The sequence below is a fragment of the Cyprinodon tularosa genome, unplaced genomic scaffold (assembly GCF_016077235.1).
Source record: "Cyprinodon tularosa strain WSP-4 unplaced genomic scaffold, ASM1607723v1 ctg197, whole genome shotgun sequence".
NCBI classification, from domain to species: domain Eukaryota; kingdom Metazoa; phylum Chordata; class Actinopteri; order Cyprinodontiformes; family Cyprinodontidae; genus Cyprinodon; species Cyprinodon tularosa.
Window position 1 is genome coordinate 1846447 of NW_024038720.1, and position 8326 is coordinate 1854772.

Here is an 8326-nt window from a genome sequence, read left to right on the forward strand (position 1 = left end):
TAATCATTTTATGTGCACAATAATAGTGTAGGTAAGTATTTCATCCTATATTTATTATTCATGTTTCAATATAAATCCACAGTACATTCAGGGATTAAAATATTAATAAAAGGGTTCTGTGGGTGCATATAGGACTGGGGGGATTTATAGTGAACCTTTCCCACTACCTTAAGGAAGTTAAAAATGTATGTACTGTTATTTAAAGTGCAGCACTATTGAATCCTAATCAGAAGTCATCTCAAGCAACCAGACTAATATCAGTGGTGTCAAAAGTACACACATTTGTTATTTAAGTAGAAGTATAGATAGTACAGTTTAAAAACACTCTGGTAAAAGTATCAACTTGACCTCTTTACTCTAGTAAAAGTGAAAAAGTATGTGCTCCAAAAACTACTTAAAGTATAAAAGTATAAAGTAACCTTTAAAAAAAACAGCCAGATACCACAATATGAATTGAAAGCTCAATTTTTCGACTATTTGAAAAAAAAAATTGAGATAGGGCTAAGGATGAGGGAGGTCTTGTTGGTCTCCATCTCTGATACGCTCTCGCCTGTGTCCGACCTTTCAGACATTTCAACATCTTTTTCTGAATCCGACATTTTAGCATAGCGTAGACAATTCGCATTTGCAGTTTGAAGAACACCTGCTTGCTTCTGATGATTTCCTTTAACTAACCAATGAGTGTTTGCATTATATGACTCATCCAATTACACTAGTTTTCACTAGATGGGGATGGTGCCAATGATCTGCATTGGATGGCACACATGACGTGAAATAAATATTTATAAACATTGAACCAAAGCCAAATGTAACAAGTAACGTTTGTTTAAAAAATGTAAGGAATAGAAAGTACAGATACTTGTGTGAAAATGTAATGAGTAGAAGTCAGAAGTAGGAAGAAAAATAAGTAATGGAGTAAAGTATAGATACCTAAAAAGTGTACTTAAGTACAGTAACAAAGTATTTGTACTTCGTTACTTGACACCTCTGGATAATATCCCCAGCCCAACATAGGATTCATATCTGCTAATAACTCACATAAAACTAGCTCAATTCCAATTTTTTTTGGTGAAATCCGATTTTTTTGCGTTGCCTTTCACATTTCCAGATATATGCGACTTGTATGTGATCTGCTGTGTAAACTGCATTCATACAGCGTATGTGTCCCGCATGCACAGTAGAGGATGTAATGAAGTCACAAGCCAGCGTGCTTCGTGTTTACGGAGGTAAACATGGATGTAGTGCTGGAGCGCATCTAACGATCTTTCCAGACGTTAATACCTCAGTCTTTTCAAGATGGTTAAAATAATACTGCTCTCCACATCATTGTCTGCCATGGTGTTTGTTTTTTCTTGCCGTTTCTGTGTAGCAAGAAGCAGAATAGTGACCTTTGTCGGTGACTAATGGCGTTCAGGTCGGATAAATGCGACCTGGTCGTTCAGACACAGGTCGCATTTGAAAAGATCAGATTTGTAGGACCACATAGCCAAGTGGCCTGGGTTGGATTGGAAAAAAATCGGATCTGTGTTGTTCAGACTGTCATGAAAAGATTAGATCCAGGTCGTATGTGGGCAAAAAAAAAATCGGATTTGGGTCACTTTAGGCTGCAGTGTGAATGTAGCCTTAGACTCTTCTTAAACTATCTTAAAAACAGGGGAAAAAAAACTAAAATCAGAGTGTGGTGTGAGGGGGCCATGGAGAAACTCCAAGATTGTTTTGAATGCTCTGACTGGAATATGTTCAAAGATGCAGCAACCTATGACAACAAGATAAATATAGATGAGTATGCCATTACTGTGTCAGCCTACATGAACAAATACATTGAGGACTTCAGTATCTCAAAGAACGTGTGCCAACTTAAACAGTGCCATCAGATCAGTGAAGCAGAACCACAGCCAGAAAATCCAGGATCTTTTCCACTACGTCAGCAATACCAGGAGGACGTGGCAAGGAATACCTGCGATCACAGACTACAACACTCACACCCCTCCGGTAGATGCAGCAAATGCTGACTTCCTAAATTAACTGAACAACTTCTTTGGAAGGTTTTAGGCACTAAACAGCACTCCAGCAGTGAAAGCCACTCCATACCAGGGAGAGGAGGAACTCGACCTTGATAAAGCTGAAGCGAGTAAAACTGAGGAGAGTCAACCCAACAAAGGCACCGATAACATACCTGGCCGAGTATACAAGGAGTGTGAAGACCAGCTGGCTGGTGTCCTCACAGACATTTTTAATTCCTCGCTGGACCGATCCATAGTGCCAGCAGTCTTCAATTCTGTAACCATCATCCCAGTCCCAAAGAAGCCTCAGGTCATCTCACTCAGTGATTACCGGCCTGTGACACTGACATCTATCTTGATGAAGTGCTTAGAAAGGCTGGCTAAAGAAAACATTATCCCTGATTTCCCCCCTAATATTTGACCCATTCCAGTTTGCCTACCGACGGAACCTCTCCACTGAAGATGCCTCCTCTGCTCTTTACCTGGGTCTAGCATACCTGGAGGAGAAGAACACCCATGTGCGGATGCTGTTTCTGGACTTTAGTTCCGCTTTCAACACCATCATCCCACAGCATCTGATGGGCAAACTGAAACAGCTGGGCTTCAAAACACTCCTCTGCAATTGGCTGCTAGACTTCCTCAAAAACAGACCTCAGTCAGTCCGGGTTGGAGAGAACACCTCTGATGTCATCATCCTAAGCACAGGCTCCCCTTACTGCTGTGTCCTGAGCCCCCTGCTGTTCACACTAATGACACACGACTGCATCCCCAGGTTCACCACCAGTCACAACTCGAGGTTTGCAGACGACACTGCGGTGTATTGGGTCTCATCAGAGACAACAACGAGTAAGACTACAGTGAGGAGGTGGATCAGCTGGTGAACTGGTGTAGAGACAACAACCTGATCCTGAATGTGGAGAAAACAAACAAGATCATAGTTGACTTACGGTCATCAACAGCTCGGCTGCAGAGGTGGTCAACAGCACCAAATTCCTGGGGGTGCACATCACAGACACCCTCACCTGGACTGTAAACACCACCTCACTGGTCAAAAGGGCACAAAAGTGCATGTACTGCTTGCGGAGGATGAGGAGAGCCCACCTGCCCCACCCATCCTCACCACCTTCTACAGAAGCACCATAGAGACTATCGACTATCTGACCAGCTGTCTCATTGTGTGGTGTGGAGGCTGCAGCGCCTCAGACTGGAGGAAAGTAAGAAGAGTGGTGAGAACAACAGAGAGGATTATTGGGGCTCCTTTCCCTCCATAAAAGACATTGCATCCCGGCGCTGCGTGTCCCAAGCCCGTAATGTTATCAATGACCCTGCACACCCCCACCATGGACGGTTCTCCCTGCTGCCCTCTGGGAAGAGACTTTGAAGCATTCGATGCGGGTCAAGCGGATTCTGAAATAGCTTCTTCCCCACCACCATCAGACAGCTGAATGTTGATAAAAACTCTTTATCAAGTCACAGACTCTGCATCAAACTGACCACATCAATTCATCTTTTTGCACCACGATTTTTTTCTCCCACAAAGTTTACATTTGATCACTACTGCACTTTAAGAAATAGAAATGTCGTGAGAGCTGTTCAAAAATAAATTTCATTTTGTATACACTCTATATATACAAAATGACAGTAAGTGTTTTCTAAGTCTAAAATGTAAGAAGGCTGTTTATATGCAGAAGCTCAAACGACACTAAATCTGAACTGACCTTAATTCGAGATTAAATGCATTAGTTTGAGAATGATTTTCACAAATTCAACAACTAGATTTTATGGGTTCAAAATTAATTCATTTTTTTGAGAATGTATTTTTTTGCAATGAACATTACATTTAGCGTGTTTTACTTTCAGTTCTGTAATTCAGTTTCAGTTTGAAAAGTTAATTTCTATTTGTCAGACAGCCATGTCCGGAGTGATCAAACACAGATTCATAGATAGATTTAAACTGAATTTAGAGTGACTTGAATCCAGATGCAGTCAAGGCAATTCAAATTCACTTTTTTATGATGGTTTCTGCTTAAAGCAATCCTATAACTGTTTCCTGCAGACCTTTATATAGTAGAGTAGATATGGACATAATTTGCAATTCTGCTAATGTTGTCAGTGCATATACATTTTAAGAATTTAAAAAAAAAAATTATTTATAGTTTATATATTCAATATGAACATTTCAAGACTACACTGTGTTGTTGTGCAATATTTTCTAATGAAAGAACAGAAAAGCAAAGGAAAATATTAGTTGCAAAGAGTTGGACAACAATTTGTAAATGAACAAGAAACTGTAAACACTATCTGCTCAGGGTAACATCCTCACCCTCATATGGCAATGTGAGAGAGATTAACATTGTATCTGACAAGATCTTTTGCTCTGACATACATCTCCTATCATTCTTTCAACAAGGAATTTCTATGTTCCTGTTTTCTTCCAGATTTTATGCATCCAGCAGACACATTCTTTTAATAAAGGCTGTGAGTTTAACATCAGCACACAACATGCCAAAAATGTACTGACTATCAAAATAAAATGATGTTCTCTGCCAACAATTTATATAGAATTCCACTATTCAGGCTAATATGGTTGTCACTTATACCTTCCCCCATTATTTTGATGAAAAAAGATTGCTCCTTTAGGTGTGATGCCTATCAGGTACTGAATGGAAAAATTGTGCTTATAGCTGGAAAACTTTTGGGCACATTTTTTGACATCAGAGGACTTCTCTGTAAAAATTTAAAATCACTCAATAATATCAGCAATAAAAAGTATTTTTGTGGGAACTGACAGACAGCAACAGTATTTGCATGAATGTCTGATAATTTGGCTTTATTGTATAGTGTCTCACTTTGTCACTATTATCTTCTTTAAAAAAAAAAGCCATCACTAAACTTAACTCTGTTCAGTTGTTTACTCAGTTCTCTATTTTCTTCTAAAAGTCTAATCATTTATTCAGGAATGGGTTTCGCCTGTATTGTCCGCTGTCCTGCTTCATCTGTCTGATCTGTATTACATTCTTGCTAAGCATAAGCAGTCAACTTATGCTCCTCCATGATATGATGGTCATGAACGTCTAAATTCACTCAACCTAATGCTGTTCCTTAGCTGGTGATATTAGCATCCTCTTGCACAGTATGTACTGTTTTGTGTTACATCAGTGTGACCCAGACGAAGGGATGGAGCCCAATCAGCATCACTCCATCGTCTCATAAGCTAGCTCAGGAGATACAGTAATCAAACCCAATGTTACAGGGGTAAGGATAAAACCTAAGTAATATACGCTTTACCATATAAGCTGCCAGAGACCTACCAACATTACAGAAATCCCTAAAAAAAACTATCCAATAGAAATCCCCCAAAAATCTTTTTAATTGTTTTCTAGATGGATAAAGTCCTGTGGTTGACTTCAAGCTATTGGCTTTTGAAATTTGTAAAAAATAGTTCTAGCAGATATTAACTTCACTTTTATCCACTGCTGTTACTGTTTCTAAACCAGGCCTTTCTGTTAAAAGCTGAAGGGCAGCTACTGGGTGTACGTACAGGCACAGAACAGATATTCATCATGCTCCCAATCCGACTAATTATTGCTTCAATGCACAAGGCTGGAAGGAAGTAGCAACATGACAAATAAAAGGGGCACAAAACAAATCAAAGTAAATTTACATGAAAAAGAACGTATTAAAATATGACTGTATAGTTAAATATATTTGAGATTTAAGAATGACTGTGAGTTCACAACATTTTAACCCACATGTGAAAACAGGTTGCAACAAAAATAAAGACATTACACACCAGATGTATTTGTACAGCCTGTATAAACAGGCTGTACAGTGATGGAGTGGGTAGAACTGCTGCCTTGCAGCAAGAAGGTTCCAGGTTTAAATCCCTGCCTGGGGTCTTTCTGCATGGAGTTTGCTTGTTCTCCCTGAGCATGTGTGAGTTCCTTTCAGGTATCCGGCTTCCTCCCACAGTCTAAAAACATGGCTATTAGGTTAATTGGCTTCTCTAAATTCTCTTTAGGTGTCAGTGTGTGCATGAATAGTTGTTTTCTCCTGTTTATCTCTGTCCAGGGTGTACCCCTCATTTTGCCCATTGACAGCTGGAGTTGTTTTAATATAAATTACCTTTTCAAGCTTCTGTTAATTTACAACATTTAAATAAAATGACAGCACATTTTGGGTGAGATCATGAATAAAAAGCATGCAGGATGCATGATTAAAAAAAAAAACAGGGCTTACCTAACCAGTTTAGAGGCATAGTTATCTAATCTACACATCTGTTGCTGCCTATCTCCAGTAGTTTTTGGGAAAGAGGTAAATGCAGACAAGTCGGCAGGTCATTACATAAAACACAGAGGATTGCAAATTATTCCACCTTGTTTTTTCCAATCAACGGGAAACTGATTTGTGAAAGATAGTGTGTTAATACCAATCAGGATTTATTAAGAATTGATCTATATACAACAATATTAGGTTGGTTCTTGAGATATTAGGTTAGTTTTTATCTTAGCTCTTATCAAGCACTAATCAGTGTGGAACGAAGCACAACACTTAAACAATTTATTTGTAGTATGCACTTTGCTGTACATTCAGGAATAATGTTAATAACGATGCAGTCTTCTTGAAACTATGCCAGACTTTTTTTAGTCTATTTTAGAAAAAAAACACAGCCATTTTACATATATATATATATATATATATATATATATATATATATATATATATATATATATATATATATATATATATATATATATATATATATATATATATATTAGGGATGGGACGATTTATGAAAACCGTCAGAACCGTTCTGTCATGATCGGTTTAGAGATAAAACCCACATGCAGAACACCACTGGAGACTTGGTAAAAGATTTAACAGAGTTTATTAAAGGTTTCACACAATGACATGAACTAGATTCAGGTTCTGGTCCGGGCAGGAATCTCAGGCGTCTCCAGAGACGGATAGTAGGTTAGCTTGGTTTGCAGATGAGTTAAATGAGTTTTCAGATGTTTCAGTGGATACCTTGAAGAGGTCCAGGCTTAGTTCTGAGAGAGGGAACCGTTTGGGTCCAGAGACTGTTGGTTCAGCAGAGTGCTTAAGCAGCAGCAGCGTCTAGCTTCTGACTTCCAGTGAAAAACCTTGGTTGGAGTGATTAGCTCTTTTCCTAAGAGCAGCAGGTGGATTCCAGAGTGAGAACTTCAGGTTTGGCTCTCTAGGGCAGGCAGGCAGGTTACAGGTTAAGCTCATCCAGAGCTTCTCTCGAGAGACTGGTTTCCTAGGAGCGAGAAGACAGGAGCAGATTAGAATAAGGTTTCTCTTAGAAGACAAAGATTAGTAACTCAAAGGTTCAGGTTCGCTAACCAAACTTGGCTAACACTGCGGCGTAGAAGGAAGGTCTGGCAGCTGCTTATAAAGGCAGGTCTCCTGATGAGCTGATGAACGTCAGCTGTGCTGGAGGGCTCCAGCCCAGGAGGATCCACAGCGCACTCTGCTGGAGAAGGTGGAGAATCTCCAGATCCCAACTCGTTTGGTTCGACTGTCTCGGTTCGGTTCGCGTGTGTTTCGTTCAGAAGGTGGCGGTACTGCGACCAAAGCCAACTACCAGTAGTAAACAAGAAGAAGAAGAAGCGAAGCAGCTTAGCCGGGTGTAGCAGGGAAAAAAATCAGTTGTTGTGGAGAATTGTGTTGGAATGGCGAGTAGGAAAGAACAGGAGTTGGAAGACGAGCCAGCAGCACTTTATAGGTCTGCTGTATAGGAGCGCTTTGCATTTAGAGAGACCTACGATGGCAGCGGAAAGAAAGTTGTGGATAAAAGTGCAACAGTGTGCGAGCATTGTGCAACACGTTTTGTTTACGCTAACAGCAACATGACCAACATGTCATGCTAACCCAGAAATCCCTCATACTCCGTCAGCAAGCCCCGCTCCGCCCCGCTGCGCTCCAAACCGGCTGCTCAAAGCAAAGCCTTCAGCCTCCACTGTGGCTCCCGTCCGCTCCCCTCTGAGTCCCTTGGAGATGGTAAAGAGCATGCGCGAGATGATTAAATTCAAAGCAGCAAAACATACGGAAATGATCCAGGGTTTCCGCGGATCATTTAAAATAATTACAATCCATTATTTTTTGGGGGATTTTTTCATTAATTCCATAGATTTTTATGGGATTTCAGTGTAACAATCAACATGTATAGAACTGAACCGAAAACCGTGACCAGAAACCGTGACTCGAACTGAACCGTGGATTATGTAAACCGTTCCACCCCTAATATGTATATATATATATATATATATATATATATATATATATATATATATATATAT